The sequence below is a fragment of the Mustela nigripes genome, chromosome 8 (genome assembly GCF_022355385.1).
Source record: "Mustela nigripes isolate SB6536 chromosome 8, MUSNIG.SB6536, whole genome shotgun sequence".
Classification (NCBI taxonomy): domain Eukaryota; kingdom Metazoa; phylum Chordata; class Mammalia; order Carnivora; family Mustelidae; genus Mustela; species Mustela nigripes.
This window is the reverse complement of record NC_081564.1, coordinates 66,149,245-66,162,191: the sequence shown is the minus strand read 5'-3', so window position 1 is coordinate 66,162,191 and position 12,947 is coordinate 66,149,245. Positions and strand designations below refer to the sequence as shown.

Below are 12,947 nucleotides of genomic sequence, written 5' to 3'. Positions count from 1 at the left end.
GATGCCTACAGAGCACTTCTAGGTGCCGGGTGCTTGGCTAAGCTCTTTATTTCATTCCTGCAACGTGGCTGGGAGGTAGCTGCTGATATATCTTTGCTCTTCCTATGAGGCACAGAGAATTTAAGCAGCCTGCCCAAGATCTCATAGCTAGAAAGCGACAGAGCCGGGATCTGGACCCAAACGCCCTGCCTCCAGAAGCCCGGCGGGCACACACGGCCTGAATATATAAAGAGCCATGTGGGTGTTCAGCCATGGTACAGAAGTCATCGCTTGGATGCTTGCTGGAGGAGTGGGATGGAGTCGTGACACAGTGGGTGACATGGCTAACTGTGGTGCGGTGGGGCGGCCTGGCAAGGCCAAGAGGGCCACTGAGCAAGCCTCCTTGGGCAGATGAGCACGTGGGTCTGCTGCCTGGACTGTTTTAGGGAGACCCCACGGACTGGGAACAGGGGGCCCAAGGGCTGGGCAGGGAAGTGGCAGGAGAGGCCTGGGGCCCCCAAGATGTGGCTGAAGCCCAGGCATGTGAGTTGGGCATTGCCCGAGAGCCCCTTTGATGCCCTCTGTTGGAGGTCAGGTGGCGGCTCCCTCCTGAGGGGGTCAGACAGGGCACCACAGAGGAGGAGACCCTCATGTTGTTCTTGAGAGATAGATAGGAGCTGGACAAACATATGGGAGCCAAGGATGTTCCAGCAGGTGGGAGAGCATCATCACAAGTACAGATTCTCACCCTAACAGGAGACAGTGACTCACTGGGGGAAATTCGGGAATCCAAACAGTCTTGTTGGGAAGAAACATTTGGTCCAAGGTGGCTGCTTTTTCTCCTCATCTTTGTCTCATCAATGAGGGAAACTCAGAATAAAGGCAAAACTTAATGACATAACCACCATCAGCCATGCATGCTTTGGGATCCCCACTGTTCTCTGGCTTTCGCTGTGGGGCACAAAGTAAGACCATAGAGTTGGTGTCAGACATATTTTAGTTTGGATCTCATCCCAGCTATTGAAGAGCTGTGTGTTCTTGCACAACTTACTTGACCTCTCTGAATCTCAGTTTTCTCATCTGGTGTGAAGGGATTGTCCTAAGCATTATAGCATGTTTAGCAGCATCCCTGGCTTCCATCCCATAGATGCCAGTAGCACCCTCCTGACTCCTGAATTGGTGACAACCAAAAATGTATCCAGAAATTGCCAAATGTCCCCGGGGAGGCAAATCTGCCCGCAGTTGAGAATGGCTGTAATAGTCCCTGGGCATCTTTCAGGCAAAAAAAAAAAATGCCTAAATTTCCTTCATTCATTTTTTGGATTCATCCACTCGATAGACGTCAGGCACCTGCCATGTGCTGGGGTCCTGAGAGATTCAGGGGTGAGTAAGACAGGTCGCATGCCCGCAGCTCCCATCTTGGGGAGGCCATGGGGTGAGAAAGAGCAGCCCCGCACACCATCTTGGGGTAAGCTGTGCTGTGGATGCACACGGTGCCATGGGAACACATAAAAGAGAGGCTTTGTCCTGGATCTTTCACTGGAGGGGCAGGGGGGGGGGGGGATGGGTGGTCAAAGTTGCCACAACATACAGACCTGCAAGTGCCAGAAATCCCCGCGTTCCTACTGTTGTTGGAATGAATTTCAGAACGTTGTTCAAGCCTGCATAGGACAGAATTTACTGCCCAAAGTGGCTGAAAGGCCGTGCACTAAATCATCACTCGGAGGGGCAGTTACCTCGTGTTGACATTTGGAACCAGGCAGCTGGGAGCCTGCTGGTATGTCTCCTGGGAAGACCAAGAACGCAGAGGACAGGTGCATTTATTAGGTCGCCCCCACAAAGAACACCGTGGCTCCCAGCCTGTGTTGGGCTGTGCCCCCACCTCTCTGACTCACCAGAGCCCGGACACCTGGGCTGTGGGGAGAGCAGGGGAGCAGAAACCCACGCACTGTGAGGCAGATGGGCCGAAAACCTGTCCTGGGGACAAACTCAGCAAAGGACTTTGCCTGCCCAGGCCTGTGGGTTTGGAGGACAGCGCCTTTCCTGGGCGTTCTGACATAAGGCTGCTTGCAGGCCTTTGGAGGAAAAAAAACAAAATAGAAAAAAGCCTTTCTCACACTCACTTTTGTAAGCACTTCAGAAAGAAAGAAAAGGCTATGTGTTCCAACACTAGGCTTTCTTTACAAGTCTTGGATGTAGCTCTTTTTTTTTCAACTTGAATCCACTTCTTACGTTTCTGGTTTTAAAATCCAGGCCTTCATGAGTTGTCTGGGAAACAGGAAGTAGGAGGAATGGTTTTCACTTGCTCAGAAGGAGGGGCAAGAAATAAAAGATCTGAGGACAACAATAACAACAAAGTAACAGTAACAGCGGCAACAACCTCCATTTAAACAGAAGAGTGAGAATGGACAACAGCCACCAGGTTTTGAGGGTCGGCTATCTGCCCGGCGCTGTGGCTATTCCCAGGTCCCTGCAAGGTCAGCCGTCCCATCACAGAGGCGGGACTCCGAAGTCGGAAGTTGTCCAGAGGGCATGTGGCGATGAAGCCAGGATTCGGGGGATCTTGGTCTCGGAAGAAGTGAGAAAAAGAAACCTAACAGAGTGAGCTTTTCATGAGGTGAAACTTCCTCCTTCGAAAGGATTGTCCTTTATTTTGTTCTTCCAGTGGTTTTGGTAATAAGATGCACTCTCTTTTACGACGACTCTGGAGACAGAAGATGCTGGCAACATGAAAATTTGATCCTTGGCCCCTTAAAAATGTTTGACAGGACCGTGAAACCCCAAGTCAGGTAGTTCCTTCATGAATGAGATGCTCAGGTCACACAGCCCCATCAGGAACAGCTGCTTCCTGCCATGTTCCAGGAGAAGGAGCCACTCTCCCCACTTCTGTATTTCTCTGCCTTTTTATGCTTTTGCTTAGGGTTGTGGATTTGTTGGGGCTGGGGGGGTGGTTGGGGAGAAGTGAGGAGGAGCAGAAGAAAGTAGGAAAAATGATAAGTGACAACCCTTAGGGCAGCAATGGTTTTCTAAGAAAAGATCGTAATTCTGTTGAAAATTGCTGGAGAGGAGAGTGCAGTCCAAGTAGGCATATGCAAATTAGATGCAAATCACACACAGCCCTCCTATTTCATAACCTGGATGTAGCCCTTGGGAAAATGCTAATGGAGACTAGTGGTCCCAGCAAGCCTCCCTTGGTTATCTCCAGGAGTCTGGCCCTAATTAAAGAGTGTTTTCCTGGCAGTGAGGGGCTCCAATGATCTTAATTTTTACCTTTTTTCCCTGCCTTGTGCATCTCTACAGGCCTCCAAGCCTCAAAAGGCTCTTCCAGTGCCATGGCAGGTGAGGTAAGGAACATGACAAGAGACCTGGCCTGGAAAGTTCTAGAATCCTCAGGTAGACCTGACTTTCGGTCAGACTCTTGGGGTCCCAGGCCAGCTGACTTTGAGGGAAGGGGGCTGCTTAAAATATTGGTTCTCAAACTTGAGCATGCATCAGAAGGCTTGTTCATGTGTTTTTTTGTTTGTTTTTAAGATTTTATTTATTGGGGTGCCTGGGTGGCTCGTTTGGTTAAGCATCCACATTTGGCTCAGGTCATGAACCTAGAGTCTCGGGGATGGAGCCCCACATCAAGCTCCCCGCTCAGCAAGGAGTCTGCTTCTCTTTCTGCCCCTTCCTCCGCTCATGCTCACTCGCTCTCTCTCTCTTTCTCAAATGGATAAATACAATCTTTCTTTAAAAAAAGATTTATTTGAGAGAGACAGAGATAGTGAGAGAGAGAGCAAGAGAGTCCAGGCAGGGAGGAGAGAGAGAAATGAAGAAAAAGGATTTAGAAACTTGTATTGATGTTTGATATTGCCATACTAGCCAAGAACACGAGTGTTGTTCAATTTAGTTTTATTTTATTTCACAAAAAGATTGGTCTAGGATGGGTCAGTTACTAAGAAAAATGTCCGATCCCTTGCCACAGGTGGCAGTTTGGGCGCTATGGCTGGGAGGGCCCAGCCTAATGGTCATGGGTCAGGGAAGCCCCCAGGCTGGCAGGACAGTTGTATGCCCATCAAGAAACTGAGGCAGTTGTATGCTCTGGGCAGGCTGGGCACGCAGCAGGCTGACCCTGGAAGGTGTTTGGGAACACGTGCTGGGTGGGGTGGGGAAGGGGCAGACAGGGAGATGGGGACAGGGCACGATGTTGGTTGTCAGAATGGCTGGTAACTGAAGGGAAGATGGCATCTGATGGCTGAGGGCTGGGCGAAGTCTTCATGGGCAAAGACTCATGCTGCTCCAAATCCCGGTAAAACCCCTCTTGAGGAACAATAGCCGGGGAAGAGTAGGTCTAAGAAGCAGGCCTGACTCCAGGCCTCCCTGCCTTCTCCTGGGGCTGGGGGGTCCTGGGGCCGAGGAGTGGGGAGGGAGGTGAGCTGGTTAGAACCTGTTCAACCAGAGTGACTTTTTTGTACATAGTAACTGTGTGTGTGCATATGTGTGCGTGTGTGTGTGTGTGTGTGTCCTCGCATGGTGACATGTGCACATTGTTAGTACCTTACGGGAACCTCCTGCTTTATCCAAAACCAGTATGCAGAAGCTCCAGTGTGGAAAGGGGATAGCTTTGCACGGAGTAGTGAAGATAATTCCTTTTTAAAAAGGATAAATTGGAGGAGTCCCCACTCCATAAAAAATGTGCCGAGTATGTAGTCTATCCCTGGCTTCTGGGACAGCTGTTCACATAAAGAAAGGAACCCCTGTTCTTCCAGAGGAAGGTCACAGAATTTAAAGGCATTCTAGGATTTTCGATGGCATTGTGAGTTGCTCAGAAGGCCCCACATGGCAGTAAATCCCGCGATAACCAGCAGTTCCTCTTGAAAGGGATCCGGCCTGAGATTGGTCACCGGCCCTCACCAGCGTCTGGCCTGGCAAGTCCTTCTCAGCTAGGAAAAAAAAGCTCTGCAATTGCAGCCCGCCATCTTTACAGATCATGTTTTGACATTTTATGGTGACAGCGTGAGCAGTAATTAGTTGTCTTGTGCCTTTGGGCACATGAGGAGGCCACTAGTTCTTCAGGCTCAGAGCTGTCGAAAGCAGAGCCAGAAGGGTGCTTAGCGCTCATCAACTCCTCATTCAGCAGGGTGGAAACTGAGGCCTGGGAGGCCCCAAATCTGCCCCAAGTCGAGCTTGTGTTAAGGCAGGCAGTGGGCCTATTGTTGAAGACTTACCATGTAATTAATGGGATTTGGAGCAATTACAGGGACAGTAAAGCCCCTCATTTGTTTCTTGTGCCAGGCATGAGATTCCTTAGGAGGGTGGAGGGAAGGTGGTCAGAAGGTGGCAGATAGTTGGCAAATCATCTCTTGCCAGGTCTGCTCCGTGGAACGCTGGCTTACATTTTTATACTGAGTGCCTCAAAGGAATTCCCGTGTATCGTGCATTTCTGTCCAAGGTACCCCACCTATTTTTCCTCTGGGGCTAATTTTTGTTGGTTTTTAATGCTGGGCTGCAAAGAACCTTTGCTTTTCTGTTTCCTTGTGCAGAGGAGGCTGGCCAGGAAATCAGCACTGCATAAAACGTGGCATTATTTGGGGGAAGGGGGTGACAGCACCCTATGGGGCCTGGGGATGGTTGCCCAGCCAGGGCTTGAATGGCCATTGCTGGGGGAGGGGGGAGGAGAGGAGGTCTGATGTGTGATAAGGCCGTGATAAGGCCGGCACATCTGACTTTCTGCAGCTCTGCAGGATTCCATGCCAGAGCCAGAGAACTGCCCAGCCCCTGAGTGCTGGGTCCTTCGGTAAAAAGCAAATATTTGTTGATCGCCTAATATTTCCCAGCTACCAGGCTAACTAGAGATTAAAAAAAAAAAAAAAAAAAAAAAAGCACCAGTGTTGGGAGTCAGCGGGGGAGATCTTGGAAGTCTGGGAACACCCAGGACAAGCCAAGGAGGGGGACCTTTGGCAGGGGCCACCCTTCTGCATGCCTGTTCAAGGAAGCGTGCTGTCTTTAAACAAATTCTCACCAAAATCCAATACCGTTTCTTGATTTCGAGGCCGTTGCCAGAGCACAAGGATCGTGCTGAAGTCTGAATTTCTGTTGGGAGCTGATGTTTGTTCACAGAAATTTTAAGGGCTAAAAACCTTGGGGTTGTAACCATGGTGATACCCGGAGTTCAGGAGCTGGTTTTCTCCTCTCCAGAATGTGTTTTTGAGAGTTTCTTTTTCAAAAACAGGTGAGTGGAGGCTACCCGGCATAATTGCTTTCTTACTGGTCCCTGCTGACTCGTCACTCGTGTGCAGGTCACTGGTGGGGCCGAGGGGAGTCCGGGCCAGTGACTCGGGCTGGCTCTCCCAGCCATAGGGTCTGGGTCTATACCCCACCCTCAGGAGGCCTTAGGCACAGGGCTGTGCATGAGGGTGTGAAAGCCTGGCCTGGCACTCGGACTTCTCTGCCACTGTCGATCTGGAGCATTACCACTCACTCTGGGCCTTAACCGGCCCTGTTCTGCAAAGAACAGTATGTTTTTTCTTGACATCTTACCCCTAAGGTCACGTAGCACCCATGAGGGTACCGGCTCTTCCCCTGCCTGCCGTGTGGCTCTCACAGAGCTGGGCACACGGCAGGTGCTCTCCAGACCCTCAGCTGATTTCCACAGACTGTTCCCAAAGCCACGGTCGGGGTAGAATTTCCAGGGTTCGCCTGCTGAGCGGCCACACTCCAGCCTCGGAGCTGGGCACGTTGGGGGTGGGTCAGTCCTGCTTGAGTCACAGGTGCCCAGCAGCCTGAACCATTGGGTTGTGGACCTGTAGCTCGGGCCTTCCCGGTGGTCTCTGGGCAGCCATGGCCAGGCCACCCGGCAACAGCCACTCAGATAATTACACGGGGTTCAAATTGTTCGCCACTTTACATCCTCAAAGCAATTTCAGAATCAATTTGAGGTTTGACAGGGAGCTGGTGGAGGTCTGGCAGACCTGGAATGGCATGCTGGGCCTTCGTGGTGCTTGTTATAATTCCAGTGGCAGGCCCTGCGCACCTGGGGAGCCAGGGCCCTGTCCTCGCTTGCAACTCAGGGAAGAAAATCAATCAATCAATCAATGCAGGCACACCTAATTAAAGGTAACAAAGGCTCTGGGCGCCTCATCCCTTCCCCGTGGTGTCAGGCCTGTAGAGCGTCAGGAGGAAAACTAGCTTTGTCTTAAACAGGATTAAAATGAAGTCCTGGTACCAGAAATCAAATCTAGCGAGACTTTTTAACAACAGGTGCCTGCCCAATACTGAGTTGGAGAACCAGTTTCTGGGTGCAGTCTTAAAATGCATCTAGACAGTTACTCTGGTCTCAGTCAAGTAAGGACGTGAAGCTGCCCCCGTTTTGTGACCAGGGACACGTTGGACCCCTTGTTTGCCAGATGAGATCACGGGGGGCAGACAGCCCGGACCGTGCCTGTGCCCACAGACAGCGTGATGATCAAGGTGCGGGCTTGCATCCAGGCTGCCTGGGTTCGTGCATGGAGGGCTCCTCGCCAGCTGGCTGTGGCATCCGGGGCATCCGGGGCTGGCTGCCCCAAGTCCTTCATCTTCAAAATGGGGGTGGTCATAGTTCCCACGTCTGGCCTCTCGGAAGGATCGCTTAACACGCGTAAATGGCTGAGAGTGGCACCTGGCACAGAGGGACGTCTTGCTACTCTATCCCAGAGCACTTTCCCGACCAGGTGACCAGGAAGACTGCCCTCCATTCTGCAAGGAGCACGTTGCGATTATTTTTATTTTCGCTTTGCAAAGGGGGATTCTGAGTGAGCCCATGTTCACAGAGCGAAGTAGCTGGAGAATCAAGCCTGGATTGGAGGCCTTGTCCCTGGCCCTGTGGCTGCATCTCTCCCTCCTCCCAGGCGCCCTGGGCTCTGGTCTCCAGCACTCTTCCTCAACGTTCACCTTGACCTCTGTTCTCACAGCCGAGAGAAACGACTACTTCGTGTTTGAGCAGGGTCAACCCCTGATGCTGTGGGAATGAACTTATAGAGTGTTGAGAATCTGCTTGTAGGTTGGCAAGGTTATTGGGGGAGGCGGGGATGTCCTCGGGCCCCTGCTGTCACTCCACATGGCATTTGTCTATTTGCTCTTTACTTTCCACAGCCCCTGCCTCATAGGTCCCTGGGATTAAAAGAGGCTTCGGGAACATCTGAGATCTCGTCAAAGGCGGGGTGGGGTGTCTTTGGTGACTGTGAACTCACTACCTGCTTTGGCTCTTTGGATCGCTTGGAGGCGGACTGTTGGGACTGGTCTCTCTTCTCTGTCTCCTCCAGGCTAATGGGAGAGCAGGTCAAGAGGCAAGACGGAAACAACGAATCACAGGGTATCCATGTACACAGAAGTCAAGGAATTCAAAGATACGTCCTCCACAGTGGTTGCAGGTGGGTCCCGTTGCCCAGACGCGATGTGAAGGCACCCAGGGATAGACAGGCAAGGGAGAGGAGAGTCAGGCACTTTGGCGGCCTGTCCTACACACCCCGAGTTGCTGGCATGACTCTGTGTGTCTGCTCTCCCCTTTCCGGGATCACTCCTAGCCCAGTGCGAACTGGCAGGACTGGAAGCCTGCAAACCACGTGCTGTGCTTGGACTGTGTGCTCTGCGGCTGCAAAGTCGGGGAAGGGCAGATCCCGTTGACCCCAGACCGGGGGATGCCGCAGCAAGTCAGGGCGGAAGAACGGGACTTCAGATAAATGGTTCACAGACACCTGCTGGGTCCGGAGCTTTCCTGGGACTTGTCTGAGTTGCCTGAAACCTACTCTGCATGTGGGTGTTTGAGAAAGGCCCCCATGGAGGAATGCTGGGAGATCCCCCCTGAGAGGTTGCAGTTCTGACTCAAGCACCCAGATCTGGCCAACCCACGCTAGCTCGCCGGACGGAGAGCGGACATCGATCTGGCTGGGCTTGGCCAGCTCTCTGTGTTATCGAACATGCGGCAAAGAGAAAAATTATTTCTTTACCTGCTGACATTAGGGCTCTCTCAGGAAAGGAGCTGCTTTCATTAAGAACTATCTTGATAGGTTATTTGGGTGAGAGATGAGGCCTTGAGGGCGTGAGTAGGAAAAGAAAGACTCTATGTATAAAGAAGAGCCCCTAGGAGTAAGAAGAGCAGGAATCGTCGAACAAAGAAGGGGGAGTGAGCACATCTTGGTCAGAGCTTGAGATCATGCTCCTGGAGACAGTCAGGAGAGGACAGGGGATGTCTGCTCTGCAGTGTTACATTGCACTTTCCTGATCTCCAGAGGCATCTACTCCTCACCCCGCCTGTATGTGCACTGATGGGGGCCTCATGGAGGAAGACCAAGGACAGGCTGGGCAGAGCACAGGACAGAGCTAAAGCGGCGTCCTTAACTCCTGGAAGAGAGAGGGGAGCTCTGCAAAAGCTTCAAACCAGAGGTGGAAAGAATGACAAATGTACTCCCCTGAGAATGCTCAGAAGACTTGGGCCCGGGCAGGGGTCTCCCCCGACCAGGTTGAGAGATGGCACCGGGAACCTGTCTTCTCTAGATGGGATAGAGCTGGTTTTCTGGCAAATCCAGTCTTTAGTCCCTTGAGGTCAAGTATCAGGGTGCTCCCTCTGGCTAGTCTGGAAGAAAACAGCCAAGGCTCGTCACCCCACCTCCCACTGCTCCATTGCTTTTCCCGTAGTCTCCAGGAGGCCGGGTCACCCAGTCTCTGCTCAGATCGCTCTGGCACGGAGGGAGTCGCACTGTGCTGCAAGACGGTTGCCACCCTCAGATCGCTGTCACTGCTAGGGAGTTGTTCGTGAGCTCAAGCCACGCTTTGCACCCACTCCCTGCCGCCGCCTCCCCAACCACTCATCGTGACTCTCTAATCTGGTCCCCTTCCGTACACCCAGCCCTCCCGGGGGCCTGTGGCCGGCTCTCTTGTCCTTTGAGTTCTTTTCTGGCTCACTCTCCTGTCCCTCCACCTTCCTCATCTGCGTTGGGAGCCTGGGCGCCCCCCAACAGACCGACGATGCTTTCCTCACTCGTGACCAATAAAGGGGTCCTCCAAGGGCATGTGCTGTGGATGGCCAGGTATAGGAGGTTTTTGACTTTCTGGACACTTCCTAAAAGCCTGGCTCTGGTTATGCCTGCCCGTGCCCTCTCAAAGGGAGGGCCTCCACCCACGTAGGTCCTGGCTCTGCGCCATAGCGGAGTTAGACCCGAGGCTGCGGGGGCCTTGTGGATGCCTGACCTCTCCGTGCCCTGGTATTCCTGCTCTGATTCCCTCGCTCCTCCTGGCCTGTGTCTGCCAGTCTCCTGCTTTCCAGCAGCTGGCCAAGCCTGTCTGGCATTCAAAAAGAACTGGGAGTAGTTTCCTCTACGTACACCGCCCCTCCATCCTTCCCCCTACAGTGTTCTTCCCCACCATCTCCTTTCTGGATGTCCCTCTCCCCTGCAGCTCCTCCTGACCCAGCCACCGCATTCAGCCCTGTATCCCTCTGAGACCCTTCTGGCTTAACAGCCACAAACAGTGTGGAAAGAGGCCTGGATGGTCCTGGCCCTGCCACTCACCACCTGGGTGGGCTCAGGACCTCCATAGCCTCAGCTGGGAAATGAGATTGAATCAGATGCCCAGCTCTGACATGGTGGGGCTCCCACTTGGGGCAGAAACTTCCGTTTTCCTATTCCAGAGCCTGCACACTTCCTGCTGGCAAAATTTGGTTTCACGAGGGAGACTGTTTCTGTAACTCATTTGTCGGGCAGAGATGATGGATACCCTGAAAACTGGGAAAGGTCCAGCCTAGTGTTCTCAGCTCTGACTGCACATTAGGATCCCCCAGGGAGCTTTTCAAACCTAGGGATGCTGAGATGTGGCCCCCAGAGAGTCTGATCAGTTGGGCTGGGTGGGGCTCAGACATCTTTATGTTTTAAAAGCTCCCCAGGTGCTCCTAACATGCAGTGGAGTTAGACCTGAGGCTGCGGGGGCCTTGCTGTTGGCTTTGCTACTTGAAGCGTGTGGTTCTCAGTGCTGCAGCCTGGGCATCACTGGAACCCGTTAGAAACGCAGGCTCACAGGCCCTGCCCCAGACTTCTCAACCAGAATGTGGATAATGGCATGGTCCCTGGGGTTCCCGAGCAAGCCTTTTGCTCCATAAGCGGTCTTTTAGGATTCCCTTTAGCCTAAAATTTCTGTTATTTTTGCATAAGTGACCACAAATCCATTTTGGGTGTAAATGTGGCAGAAAGAATTTGTAACCAAGGTCAGTCCCTGTTAATGTGCAGGAAGATAGACGTAATATCGACACCCTGAGCATTTTCATTCCTCAAAGGAGCGGAGCTCTAGTGCCCTCCCCACAGGGCCTTTGCATGTGCTGTATTCTGCCCGGTGTGCTCTTCATCCTCCTTCTGGTCTCTGCCATCTTCCTTCTGACCTGGCCACTCCTTACTCACCCACAGCTGTATGAGGGCGGCTGTTCTGTCCCGTCCACATCATTTGCCACCCTCACTTCTCACCTTGTCCGTCTTTCTTCCTGTCTCTCCCCTTGGTTGGCATCAGAGCCTTCCAACAACACACACACACACAGAAGCACTACTTTTGTTCTTAGGTTCTGCTTTCTTGAGGGCAGGTGTTAATGAGAGCCCAGGTGTTCAAGGAAAAAAAAAATCGCCAAAGCTGGGGAGGGACTCAGGGACCAAAGTGCAAGCAGGGGAAAGGGACCCAGACAGGACGAGGGACTGAGAAGAATGCCTTGCTCCCCCTCTGGCCCACGGTTCCTGTGGTGAGGCTCTGCTAAGCGACATTGGTCTCTTGGAGGGCTCCCATGGGGCCAGTCGGCTGGGTACCCTCGGCCCCAGGCTCCCTGTCTCTGGGCCTCCCTTAAAAATGATGACTGTAGGACTAAGATTGTCTCTAGAGCGCCCCCTGCTCTAGAGTGGAACAGATGCAGCAGTTGTCTGGGTTGCCTTCTGAGCCACAGCCCCCAGGTGCGCGCCCAAAGGCATCCCCACCAGCAAGAAAAGTGGGATGGACAAGAGCAGGTCTGTCCCCAGCTCCGGTTCACAGAGCAACGAACAGGGCAGTCTCGACTCACAGCTCTTATCTTGATGGTAGAGCCCTTAGTGACTGTAAAGAAAAGAGCCAGAGTTAGCATTCCATTGCTGGCTTGTAGGCATGGGACGAGTGACCCAGGTCCCACCAAAATGAAGGTATGCATTTTCATGCAGGCCCACCTCTGAGGCAGCAAAAAGCCTGACCCAACCCAAGGAACATTATATCCTCCTAATGAGTGTGTAAACAGAAGGAGAATTCATGAAGTTAATGTTTCTGCTTTCTTGCAGGGACATTAGCGGGCATTGATTTTTTTTAGCCTGTGATGTATGCCACTCGCAATGACTTATGACTGAGGGGGACGATGCCACTGGAGAGTCTGTGAGGTTGCCCGGCTCTGCAGCAGGACCCAGTTGCTGTTCTAATAGCATGTCCTTTGTTAGGGTAACGGGGAGCTAGCTATGAAAAGCCCACCATGTTCTAGAAGGGGAGCCGCTCTAAAACCACTGAGCACATCCTCGTCCACAGGGGATTTCCTGAGGGAGGAGGGACAGAGGGGGACAGGAGGGGGACAGGAGGCAAGTGAGAGATAGGAAACAGCCCATGCTGAGCCAGCCTTGCTCTGAAGAGGGAGGAGTGGGACAAGAGACAGGTCCACAGGACCTCAACGGCAGATGCGATGCGATGCTAAACCAAAATCCACCGTAGTAAGAGGTGACAATGTTGGAGGTAGGTTTGAGGATATTTGCTATATGACTCCCTATTTGCCAATGCACCTGAAATATTTTATAATTAATCAGACACATAAAGGAGAAAAAAGCCAAGTACAGGGCAGCACGTGTAGGAAATCCCTATCTGTGTACAAGAGATACTGTGGCCCACAGACCACGTATCTCTAGCAGGACGCACGGGACACAGGGAGCACAGTCTCCTCTATGAAGACACCCAGGACACTTGACACATGT

The 12,947-nt window shown here is 52.5% G+C and overlaps 1 protein-coding gene across 3 annotated transcripts in view; it reads left to right on the top strand.

Annotated features, from left to right (window-relative positions):
• Positions 1–12,947, top strand: part of ZBTB7C (zinc finger and BTB domain containing 7C) — a 337,583-nt gene that overhangs the window by 89,305 nt on the left and 235,331 nt on the right. Inside the window, exon 3 of one of the 3 annotated variants that reach the window (XM_059409618.1) lies at positions 8,262–8,369. The exons of the other annotated variants lie outside the window; for them this stretch is intronic. The gene's annotated coding sequence lies outside the window, so the exon portion shown is untranslated. The remainder of the gene's footprint in view (positions 1–8,261; positions 8,370–12,947) is intronic. 3 annotated transcript variants of the gene reach the window in all.